Here is a 22,382-nt window from a genome sequence, read left to right on the forward strand (position 1 = left end):
TTGTCAGGTGACGTCACACTAACAAGAACTGAAGTGCATTTTGGCTATTGGCGCCATTTCTAAGGTATCAAAGCTGATGTGTTTTGTAGTTGGAGAATTATCTTTTTTGTTTGCTTCAAAATGGTACGTTCTTGTTGTGTTAAAGTCTGTGATAGTAAATTACACAATAGAAAAGGTTAAAAACTCACCTCAAAGAAAGATACTTTAGGTCTCTCACTTGAAAGAAAGAGGCATCGGATGGTCTGGATAGGGCCTGTGATACTCAAAATCATCATATTTGCCAGCATTAAGGTAAGTAAGAGAATTTTTTGTAGATGTGCTTATTTTCTATTCCCTTCTGATGCGCATCGTTCAGTGTCCTGCATTAGCCGAAATCATGACTGTAGAAGAGGACGGTCAGTTGCGCCCCCTGCTGGACACATCCCAGACAGCACACGTACGTCTGGCCGACGTCGGCCCGTGAGCAGAACGTCGGCCTCATAAACTATAAGATCTAATAAGGATCGGCCAGGTATAGGCGAGTGTGCTCTATTTCGCCAGCTCATCAAAGGTCGGCCCATGAGTTTGCTGACGACCGAAGGCCGATGCCGCTCTTTTCTGTTTAAATGTGGACGGTTATTCGTCTCTTAGCAACCCACCAGAGAGAAGGCGACTCATCCGGGACATCTGTGGCGTTCAGGTAAGTTTTCGCTTGAGTTAAATCGGGAAAAAAACGTCTTATTTTGTGAATTACGTGTTACTTAGTAACTAGTAAGCGCTCAGTGCACTGTAGTACAGGGAAAAAGGCTTTGCAGCGAGCCCTGTTTGATTTTGACTCATTTCCAACTAACGTTAACTTGTTTAGCTGCTTAGCTAACGGTAACGGCGTCTCTACAGTGAGCTATTGTTGCGGTTCCTTTTCGAAATAAATGAGTTTTAAAGTCATTATTGGATAATGATTGAATGAGACTGTGAATTGTTCATGTAATGTTTTAATTCTAGACGTTTACTTATGTAAAAACTGTGTGACTTTGACGTTTTAAGGAGTTGCCATGGAAACGGGGCGGCAACACGACACCTGACAGGAAAACTCGGTCTCTCGCTGATGTTGTCACTGCTTTTAGGTAAGTTACGTGCTTTAAATTATACAAATGTTACATAAAACTGTTCCTGACTCCTTTCTTACTTGTAATTGACAGGTTTCTGTCGAATATTTACTTTATAGAAATGGTTTAATGTCTTCGACAAAGTCCGTCATCATCTCACAGACGAGGTAGGCTAACGTTAGAGATTGAGCTCTTGTTTATGAAACGTTGGCCTTTTAACCCTCTGGTGCTCTTCGGTCACTTTTGACCGAAAATTTTTCTGTTTTAAATTTTTAAAAATCACAGCTTCATCGAAATGTTATGAAACTCTGTGACTTTTATGCCATTTGGAATGTCAACACAAAAAAAAATTGAGGGCATGATTCAAGCAGGCTAAGTGGTCGTAAAAGAAATAGTCACACTTGTGCTCTTCGGTCTAAAATGACCGACCATAGGAAATGAATGGGAAATCGACAAAAATACAAATATTCAGAGAATTTTTGTGTGTACAATCTACAAATCCTCCACAATGCTGAAAAAAAGTACACAGCAGTGAAGGGGTGACACTCTAAAACACACCCATTCATTAACACACCCGTTCACACGCAGATGGGAATTTCCCTTAGACAAAGATGTTCTAAGGGCAGAAAGGAAAATGATTGGTTGACAGATTCAACCAATGAAATTGAAGCAGAGGCGGGGTCAGGAAATTTGGACGTGTGGAGGGAATACTTCAGACAGAAACGTTAGCGCTTCGTGGGAGGCATTTGTTGCAAGGTAAGTGAATTTACCATGTATTTTATATAAAAAAATATTAATAAATCAACATAACTCGTCATAACGTTTACTGAGATAATTAGCCGGCAAAGACGCACAGAACAAGTAATCATCGACTACATATCATATCATATGCATTTTCATTCAACTGCTTTATCAGTCGATCGCACCAAAGCTGCTTATGGGGTAGATTGAGTAAAACATGCTTTTCCAATGCTACCGCGCTGTCCGTGATACCGATATGAGCGACAACAGAACTCGTCAAATCTCCGTGACATTTCATTAGTCATTTAGCGCTAGCATTAACATTAGCGCTGCTCTCAGGGCAGGAGTAAAACTAACAGTACTAAACTGAATTATGTGCTGCTCTTGGGGCAGGAGTACTCAATAGGTTAGTATTACCATTATGTTTAGTGTACTATGTGCTGCTGTCAGGGCAGGAGTAAGAATAACAGTACTAAACTGAATTATGCGCTGCTCTTGGGGCAGGAGTACTCAATAGGTTTGTATTACTGTTATTTGTCATGTACTATGCACTACGCACATCAAAGTATTTCTGTATGACTATAGGCCTGTCATTGACTCTTTCATGTAGTTTTTGTTCTCTTTGCAGAAAAACTTATTGGAAAAGTAGTCTCTAGGAATGGCAGGGTTTAAGGATGTATTAAATGTCCTTAAGAAATTGTCAATTTTGAGGGAGTTGTAAGTGATTTTTATCTTTAATCTTATGATTTTGCTAGTAATTCTGTTTGTTTACATTGCTATATCTCAGATGCTGTGCAGTGAGATGGTCAGTGATGTAGTGTTCCTGGCATGGAAGTTTCCTGCACAAAAGAAAGTGGTCCAGAAAATATATGAAAATGAGGATGTTCATGATTCAATATCCCATACTAAATAGTTTAGGTAAAATTCTTTTTTTTTTCCCTTTCTTTCTTTTATTATGACTGTCGGTGTAAACTGAAACCAAATTCTTTATGCATTTCAGTTGCAGGAAGACCTTACAAAGATTTCTGGAGACTGAGAGACTGGCTTTGAGAAGATATTTGGAAAAGCAACCTCTGACTTTGGGCTTGGTTTAAAGGAGCCTGTTCAAATTTTTATACATGCATTTAACTCACTGGATTTGTTTGTAATTTGTAATTGTATAAAAAAAGAAAGAAGTCATAATTAAACTTATTTTATTGTAATATTGCACCCGTAAACTGATTATTTTCAATCAACATTTCTTTCATTTTGTTCTTAAACAATCTGTACAACAGACATTGAATGATACAACATTAACAACACAATCATTAAAAAAAATAATAATAAATAAATAACTCACAAGTTATAATTAAAATTACAAGTCTTAATTTCTCTGCAATAGTCCATGGGAGAAACATTAAGTGGTTGCACAAAAATTGACTGGTACCTTTTGTAATCACATTTATCTATCACCAAGTGAATGTGAGAGAAGCCCTATTCGGACAGTAGGAACATATGTAAAAATTGATGTACATGGCACCTCAGTGATAAAACTCATGGATTTGATTTATTCACAGTGTGATCATATGAACCCAGGAATGCACTGCTTATATGGCCTGTCACATAGTTGTCTGCTATACATTAAATGTCACATGCTTGGATTAAGAATAAATTTAAATTTAATAATATGTTATTTATTTAAATCTCAGGTTCAAAAAGAGACCCACTATAGCTGAAATGGTTTTCTTAAATTTTATCTCTCAAAATGATAGGTGTCATGAGAAATGTGAAGATTAGCAGAAATAAGTTACATGCAACCTCTTATTTACATGAGGTAAATCAATCAATCATGTTTATTTATACAGCGCTTGTTAACAAAACAGGATGTGTCAAAGCAACAGGTTTTAATAGGACAATAGTGTGTCAATAATGCAAAAGTTCCATGTTGCAGTAAAGTCAGATTGCAGAGGACTCATTTAGGACATTTAGGGATATAGAGGTCGTCTCTAGCTGCTGATCCATCATCTGGTGACCTTGGAATAAGAAAGAAACAGACTAATATTAGTGTAGATGCCATTCTTCTTACGATGCAATGAGTACATCAAGTGTTATGAAAATTATTCCTGGTTCCGGTTGACCTAATTAATGCAGCCTAACCATCCTTTAATGGACTTGAATTATAGAAATGTGTTAATGTGTTGTGTTGGCTGGGTTAAAGAGATGGGTCTTTAATCTAGATTTAAACTGAGAGAGTGTGTCTGCCTCCTGAACAGTGTTGGCTAGATTGTTCCAGAATGTGGGCGCTAAATAAGAAAATGATCTGCCGCCACAGTTGATTTTGATATTTTGGGTATTTTCAAAATTTAGAGAACGCAGTGGACATGAGGGACTATAATGACAATGCTGCTTGGTTTATATTTTTATGTATGTAATTGTAGGCCTATATTTTAAAATTGTATTGCATGCCTATTACTGCCATAATAATGACTAATTTAAAATGTTTAAGTACTTTTCTTGTCTTTTTGTTCTTAACAGCTCCTACCCGCTGTCCTGGAGAAGTTATGAAATATTTTTGTTGTAGTTCATTTTGAATCGATTTCTTCGACCACACAACCTTGGTGTCTAAAAAACAGCATGTAGTTTGGCTGAGAATTTTTACGAGGGTGGTGGGAGAAAAACACCAACATTCTGGATTCGGATGGCCCTGTAAATGTTGAAATTCGTTTGCGTCCCCATGATTAACAGTTACCGACTGAATCTGGCTATTATGTGCTTTTATCAGGTGGAACCAAACTTACACCATTTTTCATACATCTCCATTTTTGCACAATTTTGGACTCAGCAGTATCAGATCTTCAGTGTTAGCTCCTTTGATCTGTCCAGATTTTGCAACTCCTCCAGGTAACTGAAGAATAAAATAAAAGATCAATCAATCATACAGAAATTGTCTACTGTTTTATAAATATAATGATAATGTAATACAGACCAACTGAGTACTACTGCCCCGAGAGCAGCGCATAATTCAGTTTAGTACTGTTATTTTTACTCCTGCCCAGAGAGCAGTGCATGGTTTAGTAAAAATAACAGTAATACGAACCTATTGAGTACTCCTGACCCGAGAGCAGAGCATAGTTTAGTAAAAATAACAGTAATACGAACCTATTAAGTACTCCTGACCCAAGAGCAGCACATAATTCAGTTTAGTACTGTTAGTTTTACTCCTGACCCGAGAGCAGCGCATAGTACACTATAAATAACAGTAATACTAACCTATCGAGTACTCCTGCCCCAAGAGCAGCACATAATTCAGCTTAGTACTGTTATTTTTACTCCTGCCCAGAGAGCAGCGCATGGTTTAGTAAAAATAACAGTAATACGAACCTATTAAGTACTCCTGACCCAAGAGCAGCACATAATTCAGTTTAGTACTGTTAGTTTTACTCCTGACCCGAGAGCAGTGCATAATTCAGTTTAGTACTGTTATTTTTTACTCCTGCCCCGAGAGCAGCACATAGTACACTAAACATAATGGTAATACTAACATATTGAGTACTCCTGCCCCAAGAGCAGCGCATAATTCAGTTTAGTACTGTTAGTTTTACTCCTGACCCGAGAGCAGTGCATAATTCAGTTTAGTACTGTTATTTTTTACTCCTGCCCCGAGAGCAGCACATAGTACACTAAACATAATGGTAATACTAACATACTGAGTATTCCTGCCCCAAGAGCAGCGCATAATTCAGTTTAGTACTGTTAGTTTTACTCCTGCCCCAAGAGCAGCGCATAATTCAGTTTAGTACTGTTAGTTTTACTCCTGACCCGAGAGCAGTGGATAATTCAGTTTAGTACTGTTATTCTTACTCCTGCCCTGAGAGCAGCACATAGTACACTAAACATAATGGTAATACTAACCTATTGAGTACTCCTGCCCCGAGAGCAGCGCATAATTCAGTTTAGTACTGTTATTCTTACTCCTGCCCTGAGAGCAGCACATAGTACACTAAACATAATGGTAATACTAACCTATTGAGTACTCCTGCCCCAAGAGCAGCACATAATTCAGTTTAGTACTGTTAGTTTTACTCCTGCCCTGAGAGCAGCGCTAATGTTAATGCTAGCGCTAACTGATTAATGAAATGTCACGGAGATTTGACGAGTTCTGTTGTCGCTCATATCGGTATCTCAGACAGCGCGGTAGCATTGGAAAAGCATGTTTTACTCAATCTACCCCATAAGCAGCTTTGCTGCGATCGACTGATAAAGCAGTTGAATGAAAATGCATATGATATGATATGTAGTCGATGATTACTTGTTCTGTGCGTCTTTGCCGGCTAATTATCTCAGTAAACGTTAGAGTTATGTTGATTTATTAATATTTTTTTATATAAAAAAACATGGTAAATTCACTTACCTTGCAACAAATGCCTCCACGAAGCGCTAACGTTTCTGTCTGAAGTATTCCCTCCACACGTCCAAATTTCCTGACCCCGCCTCTGCTTCAATTTTTATTGGTTGAATCTGTCAACCAATCATTTTTCTTTCTGCCCTTAGAACATCTTTGTCTAAGGGAAATTCCCATCTGCCGTTCACACAGACACAGACACACACACACACACACACACATTATATACACACCTCTCTTCGGTCACTTTTGACCAAAACATTTTTGGTTTTGAATTTTTAAAAATCACAGCTTCATCGGAATGGTATGAAACTCTGTGACTTTTATGCCATTTGGAATGTCAACACAAAAAAAAAATGAGGGCATGATTCAAGCAGGCTAAGTGGTCGTAAAAAAAATAGTCACAGTTGTGCTCTTCGGTCTAAAATGACCGACCATAGGAAATGAATAGGAAATCGACAAAAATACAAATATTCAGAGAATTTTTGTGTGTACAATCTACAAATCCTCCACAATGCTGAAAAAAAGTACACAGCAGTGAAGGGGTGACACTCTAAAACACACCCATTCATTAACACACCCGTTCACACACACACACACACACACACAGACACACACACACATTATATACACACCTCTCTTCGGTCACTTTTGACCAAAACATTTTCGGTTTTGAATTTTTAAAAAAAATCACAGCTTCATCAGAACGGTACCAAATTCAGTGACTTTTATGGCATTTGGAATGTGAACACACATAAAAAATGAGGGCACGATTCAAAAAAAAAAAAAAAACAACTTGTGCTCTTTGGTCAAAAATGACCGACCACAGGAAATGAATGGGAAATCGACAAAAATACAAAAATTTAGAGAATTTTTCTGTCTCTTTCTCACACATCCACACACACGCACAAATGAACTGTAACACAGCAAATTGAGAATATGTAAAATAAAAAAAAATTACATATCCAGAGTGCAAAAGACACACACTCTCTTGCATATACAAATTCAGAGAGTATCTATGTATACAATCTACAAATCAGCTGCAACGCTGAAAAAAGTGAAGGGGTGACACTGATGTAGACACATCCACTCACACACAGATGTGCACACACACACACACACACATGTCTGGCTTATTATCCTTGTGGGGACTCTCCATAGGTGCAATGGTTTTTATACTGTCCACACTGTATTTTCTATCCCCTTACCCTAACCCTACCCCTAAACCTAACCCTTACAGAAAACTTTCTGCATTTTTACTTTCCAAAAAAAAAAACTCATTCACCCATGGGGACCTCAAGCCAGTCCCCACAATGTCAAAAATTTCAGGTTTTACTATCCTTGTGGGGACATTTGGTCCCCACAATGTAGCAAAAACAAGTACACACACACACACACACACACACACACACACACACACACAAACACACCTATGAACTACGGTGTCTATAAACAGAGCAGAGTTTTGAGAATATGTAAAATCCATTCAATAACTCAGTCATAATTCAGGGAAAGCTCACAACAGTGAAGGGGTGTTACTCTAAAACATACACATTCATAAACACACACACACACACACCTATGAACTGTGCATTTGGAAGCTCGGGCTTGTTCCATTACATTGTTTTGAGCGTTTTTTTTTTTTTTTTTTTTTCATTTTTTTGAAGGAGCTTTGTGTCAAGAGCATAAGAAAAAAAAAAAAAAAAAAAATAATAATAATAATCACATGGCGATATGTTCCTGAAGGTCATGCATCGTTTGTTTCACAACTTGCTTAAAAAATTTCATTTGCAAAAGACACTGCATTATAATCTGTGACCTCTGCTACAATCACAAGTAGTTATCTACTGTAGAGTTAGTACAGTATATAGTTAACATATGGTTATTATAGTAGTTATTATATGTAGTATATAATTATAAATATAGTAACTAGAAAACATAGCATTAGCATAAATATTGTATATAGTTAATATAGTAGTTTCTTTTTTTATTTACTATAGCTTTTTATTATTGCTGTTTCCTTTTACTGTTTGACTTTTGCACAAAATTTAATGTTCATTAATAATTGATAACATAAAGTGTTAAAAAGGAATTAATTGTATTTTTTTTTAGTACAAATTCTGAATTAAAAAATGGGTAACAAATACTTCCTTGTGTTCTCTTTCTAACACAATGTTTAGGTTTGACTGTAATCATAATACAAAAAATGAACACTTCAAATCATATTTATAACAAAAAACTATCCCAAACTGGATAAGAAATAGTCTTTGAGATTGTTTAAATGTATGTTCAACTATTCCACCTAATAAAAATGCTGAATCAATTGTCTAAAAACAACTAGGCAATTCACAAGCTGCTCTGTAGAGAACTATACAGGCATCAAGTTACACCTGCCATTACAGATGTTTTTCTCGTTTTTTACAACCAAATGGCGCTAATCTGCCTTCAAAAATTAGTGTTGGATGGCAAAAAAATTGATATTAATTAGTTTTGACTGAAGTGTAAAGGTTTTACTGCCATTTTGACTATGGGTTATTGGAAGTAGGCAAATTTATTTAACCTAAATGGCTGAAAACAAGTTCAAATGCGTTTTGATCTTTTAAGTTAAACGAATATTGATAAAAATGGTTCTGTGGTTTCAGGAGGACAGAAATAAACCCTCCACAACAGATGCGAAGCTGCAAGGTTTCAAAATTTCAGTAGGAAATATACAGGAGAACTGAAGAAGCTCATGAAATAACTAAATATGCATTTTTTTTCCACAAAATATATTTCACCTATATCACCATGCATCATTATTATTTTCTTTTTTTTCTGCAGAGTTATATATTTATTTATTACAGTAATTTTAAGAAACTAAAAACATAGATTCTGTTATCTAGTTGTAGTATATTATATATTCTGTATATTCTTTCTATTTTCTGCATTTTACCTGTTTAGCTTATTTCCTTCTAATAAACCAGCAACTGCATACTAAATAATGTTGTCTCTGTGACAAATTGCTTGTTTTGTTCCTAGATTTTTCCATGCTGATGGCCTGCTGCACATCAACAGACTCAGAGTGAACCTCCTTCTCCAAAGAACTATAAACCATTGGACTAGTAAGTAAAATCTCAAACATACACTACTGTTTCATAAGTTTTGGTATGGTAAAGTCTTTTCTGCCTGCCACAACTTTGTGTATTTGATTAATAATACAGTTAAACAATAATATTGTGAAATTAATATAATTTTTAAAATAATTTTGTATTTTTATATTCTTAGAGAAGTCATTTATTCCTGTGTTGCAAAGCTACATATTCAGCATCATTACTCCAGTCTTCAGGGTTTAAAAATTACAGCATTTATTTATTTGAAACAGAAATGTTTGCTAACGTTTGATAATGATAAGATATTGATAATAATTAAATGTTTCTTGAGCATTAAATCAGCATATTAGAATGATTTCTGAAGATCATGTGACACTGAAGCCTGGAGTAATGAAAGCTTTGATAACAGAAAAAATTTCACAATATATTTGATAGAAACATGTTAAATATAACATATTCACAATATATTTACATTTATTGTTGACCAAATAAAACTGACCTCTTTATGTTAAATCAAATATGACACTGAAATATAATGAATACTGAAAATGCAGCTTTTATATTTCCGTTTCACCAGCAGAAGAAAATTACATTTCACATTGTATTTTTGCATAGAAAACTGTTATGTTAAATTATAACAATATGACACAATATTATTGTTTTACATTTAAAGGTGACCAAATAAAAATGCCCCCTTGACCAAATAAATGCAGCCTTGGTGAGCAGAAGAGACTTCTTTCAAAGATGTAAAAAAAAGTTTATGAATTTACAAACTTTTGAAAGGTAGTGCAGTTCCTCCAAATGAATGTTCCTCCCACTTAAAGGGATAGGTCACCTAAAAATGAAAGTTTTGTCATTAATTACTCACCCTCATGCCGTTCCTAACCCGTAAGACCTCTGTTCATCTTCTGAACAGAAATGAAGATATTTTTGATGAAATCCGAGAGCTTTCTCACCCTCCATAGACAGCAAGGGTACCACCACGGTCAAGACACAGAAAGGTAGTAAAGACATTGTTAAAATAGTCCATGTGGCATCAGTGGCTCAACTGTAATTTTATGAAGCTATGAGAATGCTTTTTGTTTGCCAAGGAAACAAAAATAATGACTTTATTAAATGATTTCTTCCCTTCTGGGACAGTCTGTTGTCATTATCAAGAGTACCACGATGTATGCCTGTGCTTTCCTCTGCTTGTAAACAAGGCGCAGCACATGCATGTACTACATCAGCAGCATTACACACGTGAGTCGTTATACTGTCTGTACTCTGTAGTTACCAAACACCTCTGAGAGGCTAAAACAGGAACCCATTGCATTTGCGACACAACAAGAATACAGTGTTGGTAAGGAAAAATTATCTTTTTTGTTCTTCTTTATTGCACAGACTTATGGCATAAAGATTTATTGTATTATGTTGATCAACAAAGAATACATCACCCCTGCTCACCCCCTCTCCCTCCTTCTCTAATTGAACAGGTGATTAATATTCTCATTCCCACGTAACCCTGTGACTCTCCACCACAAACATGTGACAGAGACAAAAACACGTTAACTTTTTCATGTCCACTACACTCTCCATAATGGCGGCAAACTGGACCAGAAGAAAAGAAATAGAAATCGTTGAATATAGTTGTTATTTTAGCCCATAAAATTATTCTTATAGGTTCATAAAAGTATGGTTGAACCGCTAATGTCACATGGACTATTTTACAGATGTCCTTACTACCTTTCTGTGTCTTGACCGTGGTAGGACCCTTGCTGTCTATGCAGGGTCAGAAAGCTCTCGGATTTCATCAAAATTATCTTAATTTGTGTTCTGAAGATGAACAAAGGTCTTATGGTTTTGGAATGAGATGAGGGTGAGTAATTAATGACAGAATTTTCATTTTTGGCTGAACTAACCATTTAAATTATATGAAATGTGTTTTTGTATTTTATTGCTTAACTTTTGAATAGCCTTCCTATTAATTGTTCTGGCACAATCTTTTAGTTTAAATTAGATTGAAATACACATTTTTAGTCAAGTATTAACATAACACATCTCATAGCACTGCACTACAGTTATATGTGATTAAAGGAAAAGTCCACTTCCAAAACAAAGATTCACATATGATGTACTCACCCCATTGTCATCCAAGATGTTCATGTCTTTCTTTCTTCAGTCATAAAGAAATTATGTTTTCTGAGGAAAACATTTCAGCATTTTTCTTCTTATAATGAACTGATATGGTGCCCCGATTTTGAACTTCCAAATCGCCGTAGATTTAGCAGCATAGTACTGTAAAAACCTACAGTACAATACCACATTTATACATTACAGTAAAATACTGTAATTTATATTGCATTCTGGGTAATTTTGACTTGGTGGGAATATTTTACAGTATATTTTAGTGTTGCTGTAACCTTGCTGTAGCCTGACTGTAATATGCCAGGCAATAATACAGGACTGCTGTAAATAGCGCGCCACATCACACAGACAGAACACAACTGCTGCTGACCGGAGAGAGAAGCAGAACGGCTGATTACTGCAAATTCGGTAAGTTCATATTTGATTATATTTTTAGTTTGGAATGAAACTGCAAGTTTAGCCGCAAATGTTATCTAACTCCCTCAAAGCTGTGGTCAAAACTCTGTGAGTTACGCGCTCTTTCACCCACTGAACTTTTCATATCTAGTGAATTAACGTTAGCTTATGGTTTATTTCCACCAAAACTAGAGTCAATGTTTGTTGGAACTCTGGAAAGACAAACCGAGGCCATTTTGGTTAGTTTTATTTTGTATTCTGTTGAGTTTAAACAAAGCTTGCTTTACTATGGTATGCGAGGTAAAATAACCTCTGATTCGAGCCTGTCAATGACAAACACGAGCACTTTTTAATACATACATTTACGGTGCGTCAAAAAAAAAGTCAGGTTCACGGTCGCGGTTAATACTGGACATAGTCGCTATTAGTCAACAAAGATAAGTAAAATGCATGCCAAAATCTTCAGCAAAGTCAAGCATAATATGTTTCTTTTTTTAAATAACTGATGTATTGTTGGAGTGTATGAAATACACATGTATATGCAACAGTCTACGTGACTTTAGCCTATACATTGTCAACAAGTAGTCAAACACATTATTGAATCAAATTTATTTGATTTTTTTTTGCAGGTCTGTCAATGTGGTCCACTAGTCTTTACACCCTGGGAAGGGCAATGCTGTCGCATGGCAGTATTTTGTAAGTTTCATTTAAATTAATTAAATTTTTATTTAAGGTCATCAAAAGTTTACATACACCTTGCAGTATCTGCAAAATATTACCTTTTATAAAAAACAAAATAAGAGGGCTTATAAAAAAAATGCATGTTGTTTTTATTTAGTACTGGCCTGAATAAGATATTTCAAATAAAAGATGTCTACATATAGTCCACAAGAAAAAATAATAGTGGAATTTATAAAAATGACCACATTCAAAAGTTTTCATACACTTGATTTGATCCACATGATCCACATCAGTTTTCTTTCTTTTTTTTTTTCTTTTTTTATGTTAAATTTACCTGATCTTCAAATTTTTCTGAAGAACAGGTGGTTTAACTGTTCCGGAACATGAACAACTATCAGTAAACAAAAAAACAGCTGTGGATCATTCAGGTAATAACACAGTATTAAGAATCAAGTGTATGTAAACTTTTAAACGGGTCATTTTTATAAGTTCTTTTATAAGTTCTTTTCTCTTTTGGACTAAACAATAACATGCATTTTGTATGATAATCTCTCTTAACATTTTGCAGATTAAAGGCAAGGTGTATGTAAACTTTTGAATTCAACTGTATTTATTCTTTCATTTATTTTTCATCTATGCTACAGAATTTTTATTCACTATATTTTTTCCCATGCTCTGTTAATTTTTCCTGGTGCTGTGAATAACAGGTTTTGTCTTTGTGTGTTCCATGACTGTTTCAGTTTCACCACTGATGGGAATAAGTATACTGCCAGACGGGGAGTGAGCAGAAGATGAGGACAGTGGTGCAGAGTGATGGCCATCAGCCCTGCATGTCAACAGCTTCATTCAGTCCAAAATGATGTTTAAATGGAGGACTTCACAGAGAGGGTCAGTGGCCTGTTTGTCACCACCCATGTGTCCTGCATTTAGGGGTGAGGGTTATAAGACACTTGTTGTTGTTTTTGCTAATTTTAAGATGGTTTACTTTTTAGATAGTTTTAAGATAAATCAAGTTCTCTCTTAGGACATTGATTCCAAATCCAGCTCTCAAGATGCATCTGTTTGTTTCATTTATATTCTTGCACACTTAAAATGCTTTCATGGCTGTAAAATGTTGATGCACTGTACTCTGGGTAGCAAACACAATACTAAAATGTTTTGAAATGTTTTAATAAAAATACTTTTGTAAATATGTTTGGATTGTCTTTTGATTTGTAATTTTATTCTGAGTTTTAGTAGTATCACAATTTTACTAACTATTTGTATGTACTATTCCTACTACACAATACACAATTATTGCACAATAGCAAATTACAGTAAAAACAAAATTGCAAAGTACAAAATAATACAATTTCTTTACTTTTTAATGTCAAACACCCGTCTTGTCTTACTCTGCCTGGACTTTTTTTTTTTTCTTATTCATGTCGAAAAACTCCCATCTCATGTTCTCCCTCAACTTTGAAATCATCATATATCGCTGTTTTACCTTTTTGTTAAGGGTGTTGATCCTCTTTGCATGTTCACTTTGCAAAGACTGTGGTGCTTCTGCAGTGATGTAGGATGATTTTGAAATTATTTTTGAAGCCGAGGGAGAAAATACGGTCTGAGTTTTTCGACATAACCTAACTGTCTTGAATCAGAATACACAGAGTTCAATGAAAGCAAGGCAAGACGAGCGTTTGAGAATAAAAAGTATTTGAATTGTTTTTTTTTTTTTTTTTTAAATAACCGTTTCACTAGATAATTCCGTTCTTCCTTGACTGGGATCATTTACAACCACATTAGGGATCGTTTAAAGCTGCATTTAAACTGCATTTTGGAAGTTCAAACTCGGGGCACCATATCAGTCCATTATATGGAGAAAAATGCTGAAATGTTTTTCTCCAAAAAAATAATTTATTTACGACTGAAGAAAGAAAGACATGAACATCTTGGATGACAATGGGGTGAGTACATTATATGTGAATCTTTGTTTTGGAAGTGGACTTAAATAAATCACCTTTCTCTGAAATAAATAATAAAAGCTGCTATACTAATCTTTCTCCTTTTGCTTTACTGTTTTTATCTCTGGATGCCCATCCCAAGGTTACTAGAGTTTACGCCAGTTCCAGATTGGATCCAGCCTCACTTGTGAAGACTTCAGATGATGACAACACTCAACAAGACTTCAGATGATGGCAACTGGACATACAAAACTGACAAATATTATTCTTATATTGCCTTTACGGGTAAGTTTGACGATTTTCAACCTGCTTTGTATTATTGCAGTGTTTCTAATATCTGTAAATGAACAATATTTAATCTTTCTCTGAGTTATGTGTACCTATCCCTTTTATTTGTAAGCAACACTCTGCAGGATGAAGAAAAAGAAATGACAAAATGGCAAAAACGCACTTTTTGGATCATCAAAATGCTGAGTTTTGCTGACAAATAAACTGGGTATCTCTGAGAAAGATTAAACATTGTTCTTTTACATGTATTTCCAACACTGTAACAATACAAATTGGATTGAAAATTGTTGAACTTTAATAATCTTAAAGGATAGTGTTGAACATGACTAGAGACCTTTAATAATCTTAAAGGATAGTGTGTGAGCACATGACTAGAGATATATATATATTATATATTACTAGGTCTTATATATATATATATATATATATATATATATATATATAAATTATTTGTATCATATAATTTCAAACATTTTAACTGCTGTAGTGTTTGCTTTGTTTTTATTTTATTTATGTCATTCTTGTATTATTGTAACTGTATTATTGTGTCTTGTATTTTTGCCATGAAAATAGTCTTAGATTCTGGTGTGGCAATGAAAATAGGTAATTACTAGTACTGAACACATGACATGTTTTATGTTTGAGCTGCTGTCATATGGACATTACTTTGTTGCCAGAAGATCTTCCCCAGTAAGTCTCAGTCACCTCTGGCTGATTACTTTTTTTTTTTTTTTTATTGTAATCCTGAAAAAATGCATTTTCTGCAAACCTACTTTGAAATAAGTATTTGAAAAGTTGCTTGTACTTATACAACAGTTAACAATGGTTTTACTATAGTAAAACTGTAGCAACCATAAGTGTTTTAACAAGTTTAGTTTTTGTGTTTTTTGGTTCATACCAAGGTTTGATGCCATGGTTCTACTATAGTTATATTGTAGTAATACTACAGTAAAACTGTGGTAACCATGACTATAGTAATCATATTTTTAAAATCATGGTAAAATTTGTAGTAACTATGGTTTTACTGCAAATACTGTAGTAATGGTTATTTTTGTACTTACTATGGTTTTACTGCAACAGTCAGTTAAACCATTGGTATTGTAGTAAAACTATGGTTGATTTTGTTTTAGTATGGTTTTACTGCAAATGCTGTGGTAAAACCATGGTTAATCTTTGAAAGAGTACACATTGAATGTAATGCTTCTCATTTGTATGTCACTTTTGATAAAAGCATCTGATAAATGTAAATGTATTTGTATGTTTAATATGTTTATTGAAAATATTAATAAATTTGCAGCTGTTATTGAGAGTGGTGTGTGTTGTTTTATTATAAACCGGCGGCTTCTGCCGCGGGTGGTCCTAGAATAACGATGAGCAAAACGCCAGTGAGCGCACACGCAGAGCAGCCGGGATTTACGGCTGCATCGGCCGAACGTCGGCCGGAAGTCATTTGCGATCAAATGCCGACGTCGCGGCGACATCTTGCCGATTAGCAAACGCTCCCTGAGCGACATCGTGCCGATGGAATTTTGTAAATCGGGTCGACGTCGGCCCCCAATCGGAAAGCAGCACTGATCTGGAGGCTGCGCTAAGGAACTGTTAGTTTTCGTTTTCACTCGGTTACGGAGGGATGGTTCGTACTTTGCTTTCCTCCTAATTTCTGCCTAATCTGTGTGCGTCAATGACGAAAAGTAAGTGTTTATTCATATTGTATGTTGCTGTTATTGCTGTTTAAGATTAATCAAAGATATTGAGAGTATTGTTTCATGTGTAAGTGAAGAGATGCACAGAAGGCTGCGGCCTTGCACGGATGAATGTTTCCGTAAACGTATGCATGTAAAATGAGGCATGTTTAGCTCAGCGCTGTTGATGCGATTGCAATATATTTCTGTTTAGCTCAACATTGCAATTATCTCAGAAGTGTGATTAACCTGTCAGATGTACACTTAATGTATATTTACCCATGTTTATGTAAGTTTATGCAGTTTCAAGCTCAGTCAAGTTTAATGAAGCACAGTATATAGGTATATTGCATTCCAATGTTATGTACAGATGTTTAAATTTGTCAAGGTCATCTTGTTTATTCTAAACTCACTTAATTTATGTATATTTCTCATTTTCTTTGTTTAGACCACACACACAAACTTGTGTAATAAAGGCATTTAATTGGAATTCCTGTCTCTGTGTCCTTACCGACACTCCATGGCGACGGCCAAATTTACCTAGCAACCAGTCCACCTTTACTACATTATTTGGTCCTTCGAGCCGGATCGGGCCGTTACCATGGCAACCCCAAAGTCTGCCCCTACCTCATCCCAACGTCCACGCAGAGCTGTTCAGCGACCTGCCTGCCTAGATGACTACGAGGTCAACTATGCTGGACACCCATCCGGGCAGGCTGTAAGACCTAAAGAGAAGGCAGTGAAGACTTCAACTCCCATCTCCTCTTACCAACCCTTTGGAACTGCTGGTTCATCAGAGGAATTTATGCTGCAGATAATGGAAATTACAAAGCAGCAAAGCGAGACCGCTAGACGCCAAACAGAGCTCTTGGAGAAAGTTCTGCTACACAGCACTCCTCAAGCATCTACCCACTCCTCGCGAGCATCATCACGGCATCAGACACCTCGGACCCAGATCCTGCAATCAGTGGAGAGGGGACAGCCGAAATCTGAAGTGAGCCCTCGTGATGTAGGCTCAGATCCTCCTCTCTGGCCACAGCCTGCCAAACCTCCACCCCCATTCATTGAGGAGCTCTCCCAGGCTCTGAGAAAAACCCAAATTAGAGACAGCCTTTTCCAGTCGCCACCTCCTGTGAGCAGACAGACCACTCTGTCATCACACCAGTACGTCTCGCCATGCCGCAGCGCCAAGTCAGACCAAGCCAGAACCCAACTGTGTGACAGAGCAGAGCCCTGGATGAAACCGTTGCCTCCGCCACCCGAACAGAGACCGAGCCAGCCCACCCAGCCTCCTGTCTACCAAGTACCAACCCCCAGTATGTGGAACTCAGAATCGCTTTGGACAATCTGCTTCACCCCTAATTACCAGAGCATTATAAGTACTCCATCCTCGTGAAGCATGTGAAGGTGCCTAACGCGCACAGACTGGTGTTAGCACATGCAGAGGCAGTTACACCATACACTAATGCTCTGAAAGCCCTCGACAGAAGATATGGCCGACCCTACCAGTTTGTGCTGAGGGAAATAGAGGCTTTGGAGAACCTACCACCTATCCGTGCTGGTGATGAGCGGGCGTTCTACGACTTCTCCCTCAGAGTCCAAGCCATAGTTGTCATGCTCAAAGCCCTTAAGGGGGATGGTATTGAAGAATTGCACAGCGGGTCAAATGTGAAACGTCTTTTGAGCCGCCTTCCTCGTTCGCAGCCAACTGTATGAAGTTTGATCCGACTGATGAGACAAGAGCCACAAAACGAGATCAAAGAGCAGCAATTCGGGGACAAAGCAAACAAACCACCATACTGCATGGTGTAGAGCAAAGGCGGGGCGTAGAACCAACAACCAAGTCCAGGCCGGTTCACCCCAAAGTATCTACCAAGCCTAAAGTTATCTGTCCATATTGCAGCGCAGAACATTACCTCAGCCAGTGCACCACATTTACAGCATTAATCAAGGAGCAAATGGTTTGTTGGATCAAAGACAATAAACGCTGCTGGAAATGTGCACGATCCCACATGGCCAAAGACTGTGACCTAAAGAGGCCTTGCTACCTTTGCCAAGCTAAGCACCTTTCATTGCTTCACGACATCAACCAAAGGACGGGTGAGGTCACCAATGGAAACAGTAGCCTATACAACTCCACCACAGAGACTCTCTATCTAGACCAACCTCGCTGCGGCGGGAAAGTGTTTCTGAAAGTTGTTAAGGTTACCATCCATTACCAGCAGAAAGTTTTGGATACCTTTGCTGTACTCGATGATGGCTCAGAGCGCACCATTTTGCTCGCCACAGCTGCACAGCACCTTGGCCTGAAGGGTAAGCCAGAACAACTGAATTTACGGACAGTGCATCAAGACATTAGGACATTGCATGGCACTTCTGTAACCTTCAGCATATCCACCCCAAGTAACCCCAGGGAAAGGTTCAGTATTCAGGTAGCCTTTACCGCAGACCAATTCGGACTGGCAGAGTATACCTACCCAGTGAGTACCCTGCAGGAGAAGTACAGACACCTCAGAGGGATACCCATACCACCTCTGGTCAAAGCTTGCCCCCTACTGCTTATTGGTTCAGATCACACTGAGCTCATCACTCCAATTGAACCAGTGCAACTGGGTCCACCTGGGGGTCCAGCTGCTGTCAGAACTCGCCTTGGCTGGTCCTTGCAAGGCCCCTCCAAACATCTCCAGGATCAACTCCCAGTCTCACAGTGTCTGTTTACATCTAACTGCTCACCATCTGCAGAACTGTACCGCCAAGTTGAATGGTTATGGCAGTTAGATATCCTGCCTTATCGCAGTGAAAAGATGATAGTAAGGTCACAACAAGACCAAGAAGCACTGAATATGCTGGAGACACAGACAGTGCGGGTGAAAGTAGAAGGAGTTGACCGATACGCCACACCACTTTTGAGAGTTAAGACCATGCCTCTGCTACAAGCTCCGAAGGAAGCAGTGATGTGTCACCTCCGTAACATCGAACGCCGGCTAGCCAAGGACCCGCCATTAGCTAGCAAGTACCAGGAAGAGATTCAAAAACTGGAGAATGCTGGTTATGCCACTAAAATAACTCCTCAAGAAGCAGCTCTGTCTACAGAATCCTGGTATCTGCCCCACCATATTGTAACCCATAATGGGAAACACAGAGTGGTGTTCAATTGCTCGTACACCTACAAGGGGGAAAATCTAAACAAGCAGCTGTTACCTGGACCTACACTGGGCCCCTCTCTCCTTGGAGTGTTAATTCGCTTCAGAGAACATCAAGTCGCCATCAGTGGAGACATCAAAGGGATGTTCCACCAGGTCCGGCTGCTTCCCAAAGATAAACCCCTCCTGCGGTTCTTATGGCGGGACCTACAGTCGGAGAACCCACTAGACGTGTACGAGTGGCAGGTCCTTCCATTCGGCACAACCTGTAGCCCCTGTTGTGCAACATTTGCAGTTCAGTGACACGTTTTCACCCATTGCCAGCGGGGTGATAAGATGCAACAGTCAGTTGAACGGTGCTTTTATGTTGACAACTGTTTACAGAGCACTGCATCTCCAGTTGAAGCCCGTGAGTTGATCGATGTAGTAAGGTCCCTGCTGGCGTCAGGCGGGTTTGAAATCCGTCAGTGGACGGGCAACAAAGCCTCAGTGATTAACCATCTCCCAAAGGAGGCCAGATCAGAGAACACCGAGTTGTGGATTTCTCAAAGTCAATCAGATCCACAAGAAATGACCCTGGGATTAAGCTGGCATTGCATACCAGACACACTCCATTACCGCCATCGATTGCTCTCCTATCATGAGGTCACAATGAGAAACATCTACCGAGTCCTCGCCAGCCAGTACGACCCCCTGGGTTACATAATCCCCTTCACCACTAGGGCTAAAGTGCTAGTGCGGCAGTTATGGGTACAGGAACGAGAATGGGACGACCCCCTTCTCCCTTCTGAACAACTTAAGGCCTGGCAAAGATGGGAAGCGGAACTGGAGCACCTACCATTGATAACCATGCCTCGGTGTTATGTATCAGCTGCACTAGATGTTCCAGAGGCGGAACGAGAACTCCACAACTTCTGTGATGCCTCCGAGGCAATCTACGGGTCAGTAGCATACCTTCGTACTGATTACCAAGGACAGGTTGAGTTGGCTTTCATCCATGCCAGATCTAGAGTAGCTCCGAAAAGGCAACAATCAGTGCCTAGGCTTGAGCTCTGCGCCGCTCTCACGGGAGCACAGTTAGCCAAGCTACTCCATAACGAGCTCTCACTGAAGATCAAGAACACATTCTTGTGGAGCGACTCAACAACAGTACTCACCTGGCTGAAATCAGAATCCTGCAGATTTAAAGTTTTTGTAGGGACCAGAGTATCTGAGATACAACAACTTACTGAAGGTCACTGCTGGCGCTATGTAGATTCAGAAAACAATGTCGCTGATGACATTACATGTGGCAAAACCCTGCTCGAGTTATCCCAACCCACTAGATGGAGTAAGGGGCCAGAATTTCTTTACCTACCACCTGAATCATGGCCAGAAAGCCCTGCCTTTGGAATAAATGAGGACCCCACTGAGCTTCGTGCTACAAAATTTTGTGGCCTCACTTCGGCTGATCCTGGATTATCACTGCCAGATCCTAACCAGTTCTCATTCTTTGAGGAACTCCTAGAGGCTACTTGCAGGTCCATGCATGGGGCGGCGGGGAAAAATGATGAACCGGGAGCACTGGAGTACCAACAGGCTGAGAGAAGTCTATTGATGCAAGTCCAGTTAGACAGTTTCCCCACAGAGTATCATGCTCTCAAAACTGGTAAGCCAATCCCTTCATCCAGCCGTTTACTTACATTATCACCGGAGTTGGATGAAACAACTGCACTCATCCGTGTGGGAGGACGTCTGCGTCGAGCCACCCACTTGAGTTACAATACAGTACATCCCATAGTCTTAGACTGAAAGCACCCTATCACCCACCTTCTGATAAAGAAGTATGATACCAAACTCTGCCACCCTGGTCCAGAAAGGGTCTTCGCAGAAATGAGAAGATATTACTGGATCCTCAGAGGAAGAGAGGCAATACGCCGCCATCAGCTCTCCGGTGTCGAATGCCAAAGATGGAGGGCTAAACCGAACATTCCAAAGATGGCAGAGCTCCCTCCCGCCAGACTCCACCTCATGAAACCAGCCTTCTATTCTACAGGGGTGGATTGCTTCGGCCCATTCCTGATAAAACGAGGGAGGAGCAATGAAAAGAGGTGGGGAATAGTTTTCAAGTGCATGACTACCCGCTGTGTTCACTTAGATCTGCTGAGTAATATGGACACAGACTCGTTTCTGATGGCTGTGCGGCGTATGGTTGCTCGACGTGGGACTCCCTCTGAAATCCTGGTGGATCAGGGCACCAATTTCCGAGGAGGTGATAAAGAGTTACAGACAGCTTTCACTGCCATGAGTCCACATCTCCAAACCCTGTCAGCAAATCAGAAGATACAGTTCCACTACAACCCCCCAAATGCCCCACATTTCGGAGGTATGTGGGAGCGTGAAATCCGCTCAGTTAAAAGTGCCCTACATACCATTGTAGGATCCCAAATTCTGACAGAAGAAGTCCTCAGAACACTACTTGCAGAGGTTGAGGCCATACTCAATGCAAAACCACTGGGGTATGTCTCCTCTGATGTGGCGGTGTAACAGGGCTAGCTGTTACTCATTCCTACTCTCCCCTAGGGGGCGCTTGAGGGTTAAAACCTCCAGTATTTAACCAGGTAACATGGTAGAAGTAGTTAGATTTGTTTGGAAGAGGGAAGCATGGTAGTGCCCTAGCTCCTCTACAAATTTTATGTGGAGTCCTGATTGAGAAACTTTGTTTCCAGTTCAATCATATGGACTTTTTAAATATTATTTTGTATCTGGGTTTGAAACTGCATGAAGAGCGAAGGCTCTACTGTCATGGATGTCAAGAAAACCTTTCTCAATGGATTGTTTGAGCTG

The 22,382-nt window shown here is 38.7% G+C and overlaps 2 long non-coding RNA genes across 3 annotated transcripts; both read left to right on the plus strand.

The window, feature by feature from the left end:
* The first annotated feature begins 17 nt into the window (after nt 1-17).
* On the plus strand, nt 18-14,735 carry LOC127167399 (uncharacterized). 2 transcript variants are annotated; one of them, XR_007827981.1, is made up of 5 exons: nt 18-679; nt 1,024-1,103; nt 1,179-1,252; nt 8,850-9,308; nt 14,586-14,735. It is a non-coding gene; the product is annotated as an uncharacterized LOC127167399 (long non-coding RNA). The 2 variants fall into 2 exon arrangements; XR_007827982.1 differs by lacking the exon at nt 18-679 and having other exon boundaries at nt 692-1,103; nt 1,205-1,252.
* On the plus strand, nt 1,692-3,003 carry LOC127167400 (uncharacterized). Its single transcript, XR_007827983.1, has 3 exons — nt 1,692-1,841; nt 2,614-2,744; nt 2,827-3,003. It is a non-coding gene; the product is annotated as an uncharacterized LOC127167400 (long non-coding RNA).
* Nucleotides 14,736-22,382: the final 7,647 nt, after the last annotated feature.

The sequence above is a fragment of the Labeo rohita genome, chromosome 6 (genome assembly GCF_022985175.1).
Source record: "Labeo rohita strain BAU-BD-2019 chromosome 6, IGBB_LRoh.1.0, whole genome shotgun sequence".
NCBI classification, from domain to species: domain Eukaryota; kingdom Metazoa; phylum Chordata; class Actinopteri; order Cypriniformes; family Cyprinidae; genus Labeo; species Labeo rohita.